The sequence below is a fragment of the Temnothorax longispinosus genome, chromosome 1 (assembly GCF_030848805.1).
Source record: "Temnothorax longispinosus isolate EJ_2023e chromosome 1, Tlon_JGU_v1, whole genome shotgun sequence".
Taxonomy (NCBI): Eukaryota; Metazoa; Arthropoda; class Insecta; order Hymenoptera; family Formicidae; genus Temnothorax; species Temnothorax longispinosus.
In genome coordinates, this window is record NC_092358.1 from 4209462 (window position 1) to 4227022 (window position 17561).

At 41.1% G+C, this 17561-nt stretch overlaps 2 protein-coding genes across 4 annotated transcripts in view; one reads left to right on the top strand and one right to left on the bottom strand.

Moving 5' to 3' along the window:
• LOC139816118 (uncharacterized) overlaps positions 1 to 17561 on the bottom strand; it is a 41360-nt gene that overhangs the window by 20115 nt on the left and 3684 nt on the right. The window lies entirely within an intron of this gene.
• LOC139816087 (uncharacterized) overlaps positions 1 to 17561 on the top strand; it is an 84580-nt gene that overhangs the window by 1953 nt on the left and 65066 nt on the right. The gene's annotated exons all lie outside the window — the stretch shown is intronic.

Below are 17561 nucleotides of genomic sequence, written 5' to 3' on the forward strand. Positions count from 1 at the left end.
ATAATAATCGTTCTGCGGGCCAATCCGGGGTAATCGCGCGAGCCGCGTACTCCGAAAGAATTAATTAAAACGGCCCGCTCGCCGGCACATTAACGATCAATTATTATCGTTAGTCTTGCCTTTCCCTCGCTTTTATGCGCCACGATTAACAGAATCCGGTGTGTGTTCATTGTGCGTTATATTGTCCAGCCGGCCTTCACGTGACATTAAAGGCACTTGCAACGAAAACTATAACAGGATATCCGAGATTTTTATATCTAAAAACTTTGTCTCTCTAGAAATAGGCGACATTTGTATTGCGCAAGTGTCGTAAAGAAAATTATAAGTTAGCTACACGTATTATGTAGGTTGTATGACGTCAACATGGTAAACGTATATGTAGGAAGTCGCCTATATAATAAAATATCCTGAATATAATATAGTGAATTAATTTGTATTCTTCGAATAGAGAGAAAAATAAAAGTATGTACGCGCTCTTTATGAGATTTTATGTCTATTTTAAATAATAAGATGTTTAACATTTAATATAATAATTACATTTTTTTTAAATGACAAAAGAATTTCAAATTCGTTAATTAAAATGAAGTGCGAAGTTCTGAGACATCCGGTACAGCAAACAGAAATCAAGAAGGATAATATTGCAGGTATAATCCTAGTCTTATTGATCACATAATCTTATCTATCTTATCGCGCTAGCACGACACATAATGTGATTTACAATGTATGTTTCAATAAAACTCGTTACTCCGCGGCTCTCACCACCATCGCTGCCCTGATCATCGTCGTAATGCAACGATCGTGACATTTCGAATGTGGAACACGTATTTTTGTCTGAGGTCACCCAACGCTGATCTAGGCAAATGAAAATTTGGTGCCAATGTCACATCCGCTGGTTGCGTTTTGAATTGTATCTTGAGATGCCGGTGTTGGGCCGACAATTCGAGTCGTAGAACCGCAATTATTTTAATTAAGATTACGGTTATACGCTTTTAATATAATATAATTTTAATATAATAACGATTATGTCATCTTCTCGATGTAATTGCGCGCTGATGACGGGGTGGGTCGCAATTTTAATTCGACGCGCGGTATACGTTCATATATTGCGTGGAATCGATCCTGAATTTAGCATGGTTTATCGCGATTGTTATGGCGATATCGCGGAATACCGTCACGTGGAAGATCAGGGATCTCCTCGAGGTTTCACGAGCGTCGCAGCAGCTGCATCGCGCGAAGCTATGCGATTCCGCGATGCAGCCTTGTCGACATCGTTGCGGTACATGGCCGATACTTTCGATGCGCGGCGTTAACACTTTTCCATTAGCATTTATCTGCTAAATTAAATTAAACGAGCTAAAGCAAACTTTCACCCATAAACGCGAAACAATAAAGATTTTTTTGGAAATTTCTTTCTCCGAGAAATTTCTTACTCAAGTTTTAGTGTTGTGTTATTTTTTTTTTATGTATAAGAATACTTAAAGGCTATCTGTGAGAGAGCAAGATTCCATAACTTCATGAAATCTGATTACAGCGAACGGTACGTCTGGGTTTCATATTAAGTTCGTAAAATCTCGTTAAACGTTGAATTACACGTAATGGACATTGATTGAGAATTAAAAGTCTCGTTCAATCTGAGTCCATTATAATGAGATCCAAGAGATACAGTTAAGCTCTCTCTGCGGCATCTTCGTCAAGATCTCAAGGCAATCCTGTCACGTTAATAACTCATTTATTACAATGGAATCGTCAGTAACGATTATACAATTTCATAATAATTTATACATGACCGTTAGAAACTGCTTTACGAAGACGGCGCCAGTAGAGAGGACCGACGGATTAAAGTCGTCCGCGGTCATGCGAGCGGATAATGGGTCAAAATCGTAGCTTTCCGATATAACAGAGCGTCGAGAACAAGTTTATCGCTTATTGCTCGACGGGATAGATAGAGGATAGGTCTCATCTGGGAGGTGGAGCACGGAGAGCCGCCAGCGCACGCGGTTGCGGCCTGGCATTTACTCACAGTTATGTGAAAGGCATATCTCGCCCGGTGCCCAAGGTACTCCTACATAGTACGCACACTTGCACAATACATCTCGCCGTGCACCGCCGTTATTGCGGCCGACCGATGCTCGTCTCGCCGGCTAATAGCCGCGCGGAGGCAAGATGCTACAATTAAGCGAACATCCGTTGGTGGGTTTCGGTGTACATATCGACACAAATCGAGCTGTTTGCACTGCGACATACACGCGATTCTGTCGCCCGATGACACGTGCCATGCTTGGATCTGTCATTCGCACTTGTCTGACTCGCGAAACAAGCTGTAGAACTGGAAAGTAAAGTCCACTTTATTGATACTCTGGTAATTAGCATCCTTACATAACGATCGTATGATTAAATTTGCAAGACGGATACGTCCCACACCGCAAAACAGTGCGCGACAAAACTAGCTGTTAGCCTAATGGCTGTATTTCCGTAGCGAGACAAAGGTATAATTTAGCGCTCGTTGTTTCGCCATTTTAAAACTGTCGCAGCGACGTACGTCGCCTTGGACGTGATTCCTTTTCCTCGGTTGACATTTTAATTAACGCAGGTCGACCGCCCATGTCGTCGAGCGGAGAAAGAAACCGTGATTGGTCGCAGTCTCTCTCTCTCTCTCTCTCTCTCTCTCTCTCTCTCTCTCTCTCTCGTTTCTCTGCAAGATTGTCTACATATATTTGTAGTGTAGCTCATCGCTTCGTGAAATAATCGCGATAACGGATGTCTCTCGTTAATTGTCCGTCGTAGTAACTCAATCGGGATGGATAAACGCGGGCGGGATATGAATTACGAATGTGCCGCTTGGAAATTAAATTGCAAATGCCATCGCGCGCACTCGGCGTTCGACGAAAAAATTATGCACGGCCGTGGAATCGCATTGTGGTTCGCGACTGATATCTCTGTGGCCTGACAATCGTCTGTTATCATACACAATTACTTCTACAAGGGGTTTCTCTTTTTGTTGCAAAATAGAAACCATTAGAACAATCGTAATATAACGTTGCAATGGTTAAGCTTTTAAATTCGTAATTTATTTCTCACATGGACTCTCTTATTAATAACCTCGTTATTAATCATTCCTCGTACCGACACTCTAATTAAATTAATAAATTTTATTTTCCAATACCAGGATACTTTGAAATTTACATAACAGATTCCCGAACAGGTTTACGTGCAACAGACAGTTAAAATAAATGCGTACTTAACCGAAAATAAATGCATACAAAGTATTGAAATTGAAATATCGAATAAGATTTAATTAAAGATACTTTGCGCACATAAATATTTCAAAAAAGTTTCTTTAATTTATTTAATTCTCTTTTTTTATCTGTAAGGATATAATAATATTTAAAAAGAGAAATATTTCTTCGTTCTATAGTTCATATCAATCAACAAGTGCCAATCCCGAGGAGAATGTTTATTTTCGCGTCATCCAGTCCCGCTCGTTGCCGTTTAGTATCAGACAGTTGTAGCGATTACAGGTAGTAACGTTAAGTGGGCTAGAGGCGAAGTAGGTATACCTGCGGTGATTCAATACACGAGGCTGCATGCAGCGGGTCGCGAACCTTATCGGTACCCTCGAGTGAGCCGCGATTCCCATTCCCTCGCGCGAAGATGCGAAACCCGAAGACGCATCGCTTCGCGGAATTTTGTCCTCGTACGTGGGAGCCGACGTTGATGAGTTTCATAAAAATATCAATTGAAGAATACCACGACAAAGATAGAAATCGGCTCTTAAGCGAAGGTTCTTTCGATATAAAAGAGACTATAAAATATTCACTTGTGCATCGCGTGACAAGATTAACAAAATTAAAGCAAATCGAATTAGATAACATGGATGATTAATCTCAGTGATGCACTTATACCTCGACTTATGCTAAATTACCTATTATCTTCTGTATATGTTATACGCGCATCGTTCGTCGCAAATTTATTCCGGAATTAATTAATGAGATACGATCGTCGTAAAGTTTCGTGCTTTTTCTCTCGTGTCACATCACCGGCAGCCATTATGTCACTTATACGTTACGAGTAACAGGTTGTCACGAAGTCTTTTTCTCTATGCCCGTGACAAATTGTGCGAGATGTAAATTTATTAATACGGTCTAAGGTATTACGACTAAATGCGCCCGGATGGATGGAGCAGCGACCGATCACGCCGCTCGATAAGAGGCTCTTTCGTCGTGCCGAATTTTTTGATGACCGGTCCAGATCTCCGGTGTGATTGATGAACATTCCGCTATCTGGCGCATAATATATGTTGTTGCTCCCTGCCTTTGGATGGCCGTGACACGGACGAGCGCGTGCATGAATAAAGATCAGTTCGTATACCGTGCCGTACTCGCGCACGAGACCCAATTTTTGGGTATTTGAAAACGATCTTCGAGGAATTACGAGAAATCAAAATGTGCGAGGGTCGTCGTGCACACTTTCCATTAATCTTTTCAATAACACCAGGCCGGGAAAATACAATTTCGAGATAACCGGTCGCGAGAAAAGAGATAATGGCCGTTTTTCTTTGTGTTCTAAATTACATGTTTTTACACGAGTTAAGAATTTGTACGTGACTCTCGCTTAAAATGTAATCTCTGCTTACGTTGCAGTACGTAAGTTATTTTCAAACCCGAATACGTATACATCGACGCGGCCGCACTTACCGAGCACCGATGGACACGTGCGCGCATGAAGAGAACGACGAAGGAATACATGTATGTATTATACATATATATATGTATATATAACGGCATCCGTGCTCCGAGCGTTGCGTGCGGTCGTAAATCACAGGAAATACGGGGTGACTTTAATGGCGACTGCGATTTTTATCCTCTGTCGATGCGCGCTGCGTCTTTGCGCGTAGAGGCAAACACGAAAAAAGTAATTCGCCGCACTCCGAAGTGTTGAAAATATATATCCGACGGCGGTTATCGCGGCTCTCTGTCTGGAGCACGCGAGAGATCGCGAGCGAGTGTGCGCTACTTACTCCAAATACCGAATGAGTGCATTAAAACGTTATGGCGCATTTAATTTCCGAGATATCGTCTTAGGAAAGTTATAAAAGAAAGTCATAAAAGAAAAAATTTATATGATGTTGTGTGCAGTTGTCGAATCTTACATTGAATTGTTTTTAAAACGCTTTTTGGAAATAAATCATCGCGACAGCCAGCAGCCAGATTTTTTTATTGGACGAACCGGCACATCCTCTCGGTCTCCCGCAACTTACTTATTTTTCTCATTACGCAAGAGATTAAGTCATATATTTTGATGATATGTCACCGTGTGCACGACACGATCGTAAGATGCAAAAACCAGCAATTGTCAGAAGGTTAATGCGACTTTAGCAGCAACCAGCCCTTCATGTCGCAATTTCGATAACACATTGCGCAACATTCTACATTTGTCAACCGCGCGGAGAGTAATTCTTTCCCCATTTTTTTACGACAAATTTTTTAATTATATCGCCGTTTATACATTCGGGAATAACGTACGATAGGCTGTTAATATCCTTCTTTGTATGGATCCGCTCATATTACTCGGGCGAATTCGCGGGCGGTTTATGAACAATTAAACGAGGGAATTAAAATTTATTAAGGAAGCGAAAGATATTTATATCGGCCGGTTACAACCGAACCCGCTTCATGAAAAGTAAAAGTTCACTTTTGCATGAAAACACGGGTCGTCCGTCGAGGTTTTCGTCCCGACGGCTCTTTTTCGACGGCGCGAAGTGTTCGAGGCGCGTCGTAAAGTCGAGAGAAATGCTCTTAAATATGGACCGCGGATGTCGTGAATTAATTTAATGACGTAAATGACACCTTACGACACCTTAAATCATTTTTTTATCTCGTAAACGCACGTGGGGCTCAAAGAATGACCGAACGTACGTGCTTAAAATGTATATTGTGCAAGTATCCGATTTCCAAACCGGCATAACTAACGTATTAGTTCAATTAGCAACGCTACATACACGAAAAAATGTTCCCGGTCTTTCGCACCGATAGTACGTGTCCGGAAATTTTTAATAGTCAGTATATATATACTTAAGCGTTCTTTTAATCTGATTCTCGTATAAATCACAAAAAATGCAAATCGCATATGTAAAAATGATATTATCTAAAAAGATAAAAATATAATGATGCAGAATTGTGGAAGAACGCGCGTTTGAACGTTGTTGTAAATCATTTATAAGATAAACCTTTTTACGTTCCTCGATCTCGTAGAGCTTTAAAAAAGGTTATCGCAGTCTTAAAGGCGCATTACTACAAATTATGTACATAACACGTTGGCAACGAGTACAAATGCGCTTCGATGAGATATCGAATGGTGGTCGTGCAATTTATTCGTGCCGTGTCCCAAGGCCGTTTAGGAGCTTTTAAAATACGATCACTCGCCCAATTAGAGAGCGAGCAACAAAGCACGCTCTTCCTCGTATTGTTCGCGTTCGCGTGCTCTCATCGAGAAGCGCCCGCGTCGCGCTCTCGTCTCTCGCCGGAAGAGTTAGGCCCATAAATTGCGTCGCTCGTTGTTACTCTGCCCCGGATGCGCCCATATGGTAATAATGTATCTCGTGGGGACCATCGCGTGTCCGAACGCGACGACATCCGGATCAAGGGTCACCAGTCAAGTGAGTTTAAACGAACGAACGAAGAACCTAATCATTCCCGACGATGTCTGGGCGACTCTTCCCGCGGTGAATTCAAGCGAATAAGAAAACTGGATGGTTGAAATCTTTTGACCCTCAAGTAGCTTCACAAATAAATCTCCTTCTATTTTTATTAACATCATATGCCAATCTAGTATTTGCTGCTAAGTAAATATTTCTTATTACAACATTTCTAATTTTATTAATTTAAACTAGAAACTGTTCCTAATAAATATAACAATTAAGTTGATGTTTAATGGTGTTAAAAATATTTTTCTTTCTCCTAAAGAGAGAGAGAGAGAAAAGGGGAATAGGTATTATATTTCAGGATATATTATCTAGTTTTTTTCTGTAGATACTACTGGATATAAAAGGAAAAATAGACACGGATAAAATTGATATATCTATAACGGTGCGTTAGGAGCAATGTCATCTCTTTATCAAACGGGATTAAATAGAAGAAAGATGATATACGGGATTCTTGATGACATCATCTAGCCGTTTGCCGTTTCGATCCTAAACTAGTAGCTGGTTCTATCGCATCCAAACGCCACGTCATAAATCTGCTTGGCGCGTGTTTCCCCTGCGATCCTTATTTACAGCTACAACTTGGAAAGAACAAGAACAAGTCGCATCGGCTTTCGCTATGATGCCGAGGCACGACGAACGATATTAACTACGGATAGCCGCGAATAATTGTCACATTGTCGCCGATGAAGATATTTATAGCCGGGATCGGGCGATATTGTGCTCCGAACGCTGATCATCAGTGTGTAGCCGGGATAACACATAATTCGACTGGCGTTACGATGCCTGTGTCTCAATGTGTGCGCCGTGTCGATGTAGCCGAGCGTAAAAATCGTCTTCCCGCGTGAGGCCATTCACGGGACAGAGACCCCGATTTGTGAAGGTCGTTCAATGCCGTTCGTACCGGGTGGCCCTACATAATTCCTTTCGGATTTTTGCACTTCTCTAAAAAACACCCTAAATAGTTCATCGGATGCGTTTCTACTTACCTTCTTCGATAAAATTGCGGTGATCTTACTCTTAACTGTACAACATGTCGTGCATCTTTCGACTTTTATCAATTTTAATCTGTTTGAATTCAGCTCCATTCTTTCGATAATTCTCTTGCGCGTATGTTCAATACGTTCGATATTTCAGCGATTCTAAAGGCTCAGACAGGCTAAAAAGCAGATAAAGAACATAAGCTTAAAACCGAAATTGTTCCGCCGAAAGCGAGAGAGTATAGTTAGTTAAGTATTTACGGGTGTATCTTATCGAAGGGAATTCTCGGTTGTTGTCGCGTTACGATAGCGAGCAATTGAAAATGCTCGCGCGGCGCCCTTCGGATTAAATTAATACGAAATTATGTCGCGTATCGCGATTACTATTTCAAAGTGGATTAACATCGTCGCGCACTTACGCGAGAATTTCGAGGCCCGCGAGGCGCGAATCGTAATCTTTCGGCCCAACAGAGGCTGCAGCCGCGGAATTCCTTGGAAACGGATTTGCGCACAAAGAGACGCGCAGCCAAAACGAAGAAAATACGACGTGACACATGTGCGTGCTCTATCCGGTGCAGTCGTTGCTGCATTCGCTCGGCAAAATTACACGGGGAATATGTCACATTGTATGCTCATAAAGACCACTTAATTGCCCATAAGATCTCTACGTGCTCCGCCAAAGGTTATCTGTCCGGTTTAAGTGCAAGTCCTGCCAGGTTTACCTTGAGGATGAAACCAATTCTTTATTCCGCACTCTCTTAAAAAAAAAGGGAAGAAAAATCGGAAAAAGGCACTTCATTATCCTGCATCTCTCCGCCACCGTTCGGCAGGTTCCATGAATAACCGTTTTATAAATAGTATAAAGAACATAAGAAACACGGAGGCACATAAAAGACTGTCGATTATATTTGAAAATGTTAGTGTTGTTATGGCAAAAAGATGAAAAATATTTTGCTAACATAATCTGCGAGATTGGAGAAGTTTATCGAACAAGACTCGACGTTACAATGTACAGAAGACAATATAATGAATACAGAACATCGCGTGAAAAATAATAACTTTGTATTAAAAATACATATAATAGATGAGACGGTAGTCTATCTATTTGTAAAATTATAGCAAATTGCGAAACACAGTGGATTTTGCGAATGTTAGCTTAAGCAATCGTCTCGAGTTTGGGATATGAGTTTAGTGCAAACTGAGTGGTTTCACGGGAAGATGTGTCAACGACCGACTGGGATCGCGAAAGGGAAAATCCTGCTTGCGTGGAAGGGGAAAAAAATGCAAAAGAAGAAGATGGGCATCGGGCATGGATTACGGGTGTATATAGCTGTGTTTGCCAGATCGTCCTTGCCGAGGTCCTCCAACCCATCGCGACGAGCGGCGTCAACGGCCCAAATATATGACGCAAGGAATAGCCACAGCGAGATAAAAGTACTTATAAAGGGTACTATAAAGCTTCTCTCGAAATTCCCCGTGAGGTTGGTCCCCGCGCGCGACTCGATTCCCGCGGAAGGAGGCGGAATGAGGAAAAAGGAGAGAAACGGGAATGGAGAATTCGACACGACGACACATTCCGAAGGACCGTGGTCGGCGAACGTTAAGTTGATCCTGCTGTCGACTGAAGAGATTCGCGCGTGTAAATATCGCGTCGTCATTTCAATTGAAATGCTATAATAATAACGTAAACTTTTATAATGATGTAGACTCGAAAGCATGTTTCCTAGATATAAATATATGATAGGTTCTATAAAATTTCAGTTAATAATCTAATTAGCGATGTACATCGCAATTGTCCTACTTAGACTTTTTCTTAATAAAATACTTACTCTGCGAAACCAGTTCACCGGTAGAAGTAGGTTAGAAGCGATAATTAGAAGAGAGAGCGAAATTTGCTTTCTGCATGCACACTGGAATAAATGTGGAATAAATGGCGCCGATTCGCAGCGCGATCCAGGATTGGAAACTTGCTGGCGAGTAAAACAAGTACAGTTCGGCGCCAGCGGAGCTTTCGGGATTAAAAAGATTCGATTAAGGAACATCGACCTGTCCACCGGTACTCAACGGAGAATACGGCCGACGCAATCTTCGATCTGCTTCCCAACGAACGCGAGGATTTACGAGCTAAGGTCGTACACGAGAGCACGAGATGTGGGTGCTCGGGACCATTTTTTCTCGACCTTGCCTCGAGGAGGCATAAATAACATGGCGACTGCCAATGAGTTCGCGACGCTACCATTACATGCAATCTCGACCAATGAGCAATATATACTGATAAACGACAACCCTTCTAGTCCTTCAAGAAAGATCGGAAACGATCGAATTAATCACCGAACTTCCGTTCTCTCGACCGCGTGAGCTTCAGTCTTATTTCAGTTGAACTTCCAAGTTTTCGGAGTACGTGTTTTCGACGCGGTTGCTACGAATATCACTCTGCATATTTTTATACTCTGTATATTTCGCACGTTTGCCGAACGATTGACACACACGGCACACACCGTACCAGAAAACCGGTACAGATAATTTGTCCGTCGACACGCACCCCCTCGTGAAACTGCACCCTACGGCTATATATAGAATCCGACGAGATAAGCACAATTCTATTAATAGCGCCCGAGTATCCTCGCCCTTCCTACCTGATTTCTTCGCCGACAAATGTTTTACAGCTTCGGGGGGAGAAGGGGATGGAGGGAGGGAATTCGTGCCGGGCCCTTTACCTGTTTCGCAGGGAGACGAGAATTTTTACGCGCTGTCGTATTTTCTGCGGGATGTTATCCCGGAAAAATTTATGATCGACGATCTGCCTGAGAAACGTTGCATGCGCAAATGACGATAAGCGCCCTGCGATTAAAGCCTCTTAATGTGAGACTCTTAGTACGTTGGTAAGTTAAATTGTTAGGCTAACGCTATACATTACAATTATCCAGAATTAATGACGCTCCCCCGGTAAAGAAATGTCGTTTGGGTTAATGCAATCCCTCGTGAGTTACGTTAACCGATGCACTTAGCAATGAGCTACGAAGTTAGTCCGAGAATAATTCGGTATCCTCGCATAAAAGGGACTATGTATTACCAGATAACTTTTCAGCCACCCATATTTATAAACAGAACATCGAAAATTTAACATGCCTCTCGCGATTAAAATAATCTCGTTTTGAAAGAAGATGCGACGAAGAAGGTTTTAGATTAATTCAGATAAGAGCTGTATAATTGTAATCGAATACTGATTAGACGTATATTATAACGGCGCTCGTCTCTCGATCGAATTTTTAATCACTCGATGCCGACTATCTGTTTCAACGTTTCGCAACGATTAATAGATCGCTTGATGTCACGCGGGTGCTAGTCAGAGATTGATACGTACATTCGCACAAACAATGCACCGCGATTGATAGGATCGTTGACTTGTTATGGCACGAACGTAGGCAGGATTTTCTAACGAAGTTTTGCTCCTCGTTCAATAGATCCGCAGCGATCACGAAGTTTCGTGTGGGTGGAACGCTGGTCGTATTTTTCTAATAATTCGGGATTGGCATGGGGCATCGAAAGGTTCGTTAACTAAGTTTATGCCCACTCGTTACACAACGTCGGCCCACTTTCGATAACCTAAAAATAACGTTAAAGGTTCGAACATTATCTCAGGTACCACGCGCTGAATCCTTCGTTATACAAATAAATTGCATAATTTGTGAAATATTTTTCAACCTTTCCTCATTAATGAAACCGATATGTCTTAAAATTAATCACTTAAATTATATTTGTTGTAATTTTTGTTTTTTTGTTTTATACGAATGTAGCGTATATCAGAAATATTACGTGAAAATTACGTTTCTCTCGGATTTGTAAATCTCTTTTTAATAACTTCGGAAATTACCGATATGATTTAGCCCTATTACCGCGAGCGTATAGGTAAATCGCGCGTTAACGTAACGCGAACATTTTCCTCCGATCTTGATTTCGCAAGGTATAGTTCCTCCTGGTTGGAGATAATGGTTTGGTCGGAATCCGGTCGGTCGGCGCCCGCTGTTATCGTCCTGGTTTAAAAATATCTGGCGCCATCCGAATCGACTCGAAACGTGTGTGCGAGCGAGAACGTATTGTCTTTTGAGTTATCCTGACGGCGAAAGTTTCGCACATGCAGGACGAGGTTCCTTCGGACGAGCGGCGACGTTAGCGGAATGCGAGATCGCGCCTCGGGTTTTGTCCGGGGTATTAAAAGCGGTCCCTTCTTACGGCTTCTTGAGAAATTTCAGATAAGTTCTTTATTTTTAATGCTTAGTGGTAAGCAGGTAAGCAGGTAAATGTTAATTTAAATATTGCCTCAAAGGTTTCAAGAATAATATAAAAAGAAAGGAATTAAATTAGCTGTTGATCTACTCGAGAAAAAGAGAGAGAGAGAATTCAAATTTAATATATTATTATTTAATATATTATATTATTCTAAAGTAATCTATAGCATTAGTTGTCGAGACGAGTCATACAATCCTGTGAACGAGAGGGAGAAATTGGCGAAGAGGAAACGCGCGAAGGGGTGATAACAACGTCATCGCTGTCTGATACCGCGTTGTTGTTTCAATTAATTGTAATGACGAGTTAATTGTATGACAGGAACTACGTGACGCCGGTTTGCCTATAGGGAGAAGCAATCCCTTTGCTTCATAAAAAAAGTTAACGGAAATTTTCTATTAACCTCTCAGGAAATTGGATGAGAGCGCACAGAATGTGATTCGTTCTCCACGGGCTAGCCACCCCAGAATAGCGATACGCTATTTATACAGAAATTATGTTCCTGAACTGTAAAATTGAGAATTTTACAGTTGAGGAATAGCATCGCGAGATTGGTCATTACAACTGTGAGTCAGATATGAAAAAGAAACAACTAATATTGTTAAAAAAGCGAGAAAAGAAATTAATTATTTGACGCTCCGCGCCTCGATCAAATATTCAAGAATGTAAAAAGACTCGTTAAAGTCACATTAACGATGCGTCTCGATGAATGGCTATCACGGAGCGACGTGGGATAATATATCACGAGATCCTTGAGAATCTGACATGTCATTCGTTATTATTGTCCCGTCGGCGTCGGCCAACGATAATTCACACCCGGCTGATGTACTTACGCTACTTGCAGTCCACGATATCGGAATCATCGTGAATCCGATTCTCATCTCTTCTCCGTCTCTGAAACGCGCGCGTAATAATGTCTATCGATAAAACATGAAATTATTGTTAATAACGCGGCTACCGGCACAGCAGTCAGAAGACAGAAAAATAAAATAAAATAAAATAACAAGCAGATCGGACAATCCGTTTCTGAGCGATTACCAATCTCGGTTTTTTGTAACATCATCAAACGTGGGCAACGATATATATCAATGTAATTGATATAATCATATGTTTTTTTAGTCTCGAACACTTTTGTGTCATTAATCGAATATTATATTCTTCCTCGTTCTCACGCCTCTGGCCACTCATCGAGCGGTGACTTTTTATTACGCTTTTTTACGCCGATGGAATTTACGATGTGTCGAAGAAGATTCGTTTTTAATTCGATCCGAATGCCATCGACAGTCCTGTGCAACTGCTACAGTTTTTTTACTATTTTTGTTGAGATGGGACAACGGGCACGCAAGCCGCTTCGAACCGACGCTCTCTATCTGTTACGGTGTACCGTTATCGAGGCACCATCGTGCTTTACACGCACCTTCGTCACAATGCAACGTGAATTCCGCGCGTCTTTATATCCGCTAACGGTATTTCGAGACGCACAACAGAGCTATCTTTCGGTTACATCCGTGTATTTCCTCCGCTCGTACGGTACCGCGCGATTAGTCGAATCGTTCCCGTGAAACGGGTTTCCGTAAGCATTTCTTCGCAATTGCACCTTCTCTGTTAATCGTGATTTAGTTCCATCCGCGAAGCGTACTTTGCGGCTTCGCAGTCACCTATGACATTATCATTGTGACTGCAATAATATAATCGCATTCTAACGTGGTATTGTCATGTCTGAATATAGGGTAGAATACACGTGATTTATTATCACTTATGTAATTTCGGAACCTGATTTAGTAATTAAGTAATTAAGCAATTTAGTAATTTCTACATCTAAACCTTTGATGAGATGATTACCTTTAATAATCAATGTGCCATCATAAGTAAAATAAAAAATGATTCGCAAAAAGACCTATCTCACATAAATATAAAATAAAATAATAAGTTAATAATAAGTTATTTAATACATACATATTATTTTTATGAATAATTATTCAGACAATGTACATATTATTTAAATTATTTAAAAATAATTTTGCTCAAACACATTGCTCAAGCCATTTCTTTATTCATGCTTCAATAACCGAGATCGTGACGGGGCTGCATACTGACTCGCGACAAAAGAGTTTGCCATGCCGGGAGATTTACAGACCAGCCGTTCTGAGGTTACTGAGGCTGGTCACTTCGAACGCTGGTTACCAAGCAGAATTACGTGAATCATTCGTGGTCACTAGTTCATTGACGATCGATGCAATTGCACAATGCAAAATAAAGTGATTTAAGTGTGAAAGAGGTGAGATGTTGATGGCACTCGATAGCTGAAGAGTTTTCAGAATAAATGTTATTGCATCTCGAATTATTTTAATAAATGATCGCGAAAGTCTCCTTTCGTGTTAAAAAAGAAGACTTGGCGCAAATAAGTTTTATTCACTAAAATATTTTTATTTATCAGTGGTATGCGGTCAAACGATGATGCGACGGTTTAACGCATCTTTCGTTGCTTCTGACTAACGCTCGTTCGACACAACGGCGGCGCCGCGATATCTCCAGAATGGAGATTCCAACGCGGGTAGTGCAGTCTGCGACGTAGTATTATACTTGAGACGAGATATTTGAGACACGATTTAGATATCCGCCTAATCCATATTATCGCTGATGCGTGTTTAATTCAAGAAATGACCGTAGAAAAATTGTGCGTTTTACTTTTTCGAATAATTCTGCATTCTTTCGAGATGCAAATACTGGATTGACTGGTATTTCTTGGGAAAAAAAAATAGATTTTATGTTAAACTATGTTAACGGTGTTTTTAACCCTTCATTTATAACTCTGAAGAACGGTAATGCTTTTGGTATCATGGTAGGAAAGAGATAACATATTTGATTTTAAATAATACATCTCGCTGCAGCAAAATGAATTTTTCATGAGCGTTCTATTTCTCGCGCTTTTAACATTCCGCATGTTTCGCCGTGCATTTTTAAATGCTATACAGGGCGTGAAAATGCTGCGCAATTTAACGGAAATGCTCTGGTCGTTTTACCGAGAATGAAATCTTTACCGCGGTGTGTCTCATATTATCCTAGATTCCACGACGAGAGTTTCAGCGGCTGACGCGCAGTTTTTTTACACCGATTTTCTCTCGATCGTTAGCGATCGCGATCGCAGCTTGCGGAACGGTGGCATGCGCTTTCTGTTAATTGTTCGGCAATTTCGAGAGAATCTTCCACAAATATGCCCGGTTATATGTACCGTTGCACCGCTTCCACGCTCTGACGCGGCGCCCGTGAGAGGCGAGAGCGATAAATTTTCTATAATATCATTGGACCGGTTTTGTGGATAGCTCCTCGTAACAATGAGCACGCGCCTCGGCCTGGAATGGAACGTTCGTGCAAAAAGTCTCTCTCTCTCTCTCTCTCTCTCTCTCTCTCTTTCTCTCTTTCTCTTTCGAGTCCTGAATAACGTCCTATATGGAGCGGAGATCGTCTTGCGGCGATGATTGCCTCGTATCTTCGATCGAGGCTTTTTCCATTCAAATGCACTTATATTGCATATATATGAACATATGTAATAAAAGTCACTTAATATTGATATGCGAACGGAACGTGTAACAAATTATGAAATATTTATCACTCTGTCATATACAATTAAGATATTTGATGGTAAATATTAAAACATTGTTTTAATTACGTCTCGGAAAGCCTTGACAAATTTCTTCAATAAAATACGGAAAATCGGTCTTCGGAATGTTCTATGAGCTAATTAATTGTAACTTATAATCATGATTTAATTTATAAAACAACCTGAATCTCAGCAAAAGTAAGAAATCATCTCGCATACATTAGCAAAAACTGTATTAATGATCCTGGTGCATTCTCGCATGAAGATGTGACACGCGCGCGTCCAGCGGGCACAAAAATTCACGTATAAATCACCAGTCCCTTTATCGATGCTACTGTTTGCATGCGCGTGGCACCGAGAATACATTAAGCATGCATGCATGTTCTGGAATTAAAAAACCGTGAGGAGCTCCTGCTGCCGTTCTGCGAAAATACGCACCATCCCTTTTGCAAGTTAATATGTCACGGATTCTATAATAGGAATCTACAGATTGACAGATTTTTTCTTGAGAAAAAATGCCAAAGTTTTTTTCAGCAAGTAAAATATAAAATAAAAAATAGCGTTAAAGCTCTTTCCAAAGCTATTTATTTCTTAAATGCTATATAAATCGTGTTCATAAAAAGATTTATCTGTATAAAAAGGATAATTATATACATGAAATATAGCAAGTATAAAATTATAGCGAGTAAAAGTTTTACGAGTAAACTGTAATCGAAATATTGTAAATATTCCAAGAATTGGAAAAGAATTAGTAATCAAAGGAGTCTTCAATTGAGGGGAAAGGCGCAGTGGATACGTAAAGGATCGTCAATCGCGATCGATGATTTATAATAACCCAGTGCGCAAACAAGGCAAGCGTAGAACATAAATTCTGCAAACAGTACGCCGATCGCCTGGGAGCTTAGCGTTATTCCGCTTGACCGTGACCTTGGGTCGCAATAACCGCGGCCGAGGGTTACGTGTCGCGGCGCACGTGGAAAACGGTCTTTCGTCCGTTATGCGAAATCGTAAATTTCTCTTCGCTCTCTGTTGGAGAGGATATGTTTATGTGCCTGCCCCCCGCCGCGGAGTGCCACTTGTATGGCACACGCGGGCGTCTCTCGTTTTGAAAACAATTTTTCAAGCGACACTGCGTTCAGACGGCGTAAATCGGTATTTAAACATCGAGTTCACATCCCCGCTTCTTTTCGTGACTCTCATCGGACGTAATGGCGTATAATACGTGGATTTATCGTGTAACGGCGATTTCGTAACTTATTACACGTGAATACATCACGTATTAAAGAACGGACTGATCGGGGTAACAAACATATGTTTCAAAACCTCACCTTGGAAATACACGTGACCTCATATATTTATTGGAAAGATAACAAGGTATAATATTCACCGATAAAATCTTCATTAATCTTAAAGACTGAATGGAAGAGCTATAACCCGTCAGTTATTTACGCGTCGTCGTTATTTGCGGTGATTAAAAGGGAAAAGATGGTAAAAAAATCAACAGAATATTTACATTTTATCATTGATCGGACTCGGAGATTCTCTCTTATTAACGCTACGGGCGATGTATCTTTATTTTGCATCGATTTTTGCTGACCGGCACACGTACTTAATTAAGCGAAAGATGCTAGTGCATTGATTTCCGCCACTTCCGGTCCCGGTTAAATCCGCGTGTCTTACAAGTAGGATTGGTTCTCAAACCGCTCATTATCCAATTACCTTGGACCTTTGTAACGGAGCGCGGGCGCGTTAATTAAAAGAGACTGCCTCGGTCGGCGTTGCGAATTAAAAAACGGCTCGGACATCCCGTAGTGTCGTCAGTACAGTTTTGTTCATATTGCTACTTCGCTCCCTCAGGGCATCTTAATTAGCGGAGCGCGTGGAAGGCAGGGATTCTCGAGATTGTTTCAACATTGTTAATCCATTATGCTTTAATGTTAGCAATTAATGAAGCAGAAAGCAATATTACTTGCAGAAAAAAAATTGCTAAATC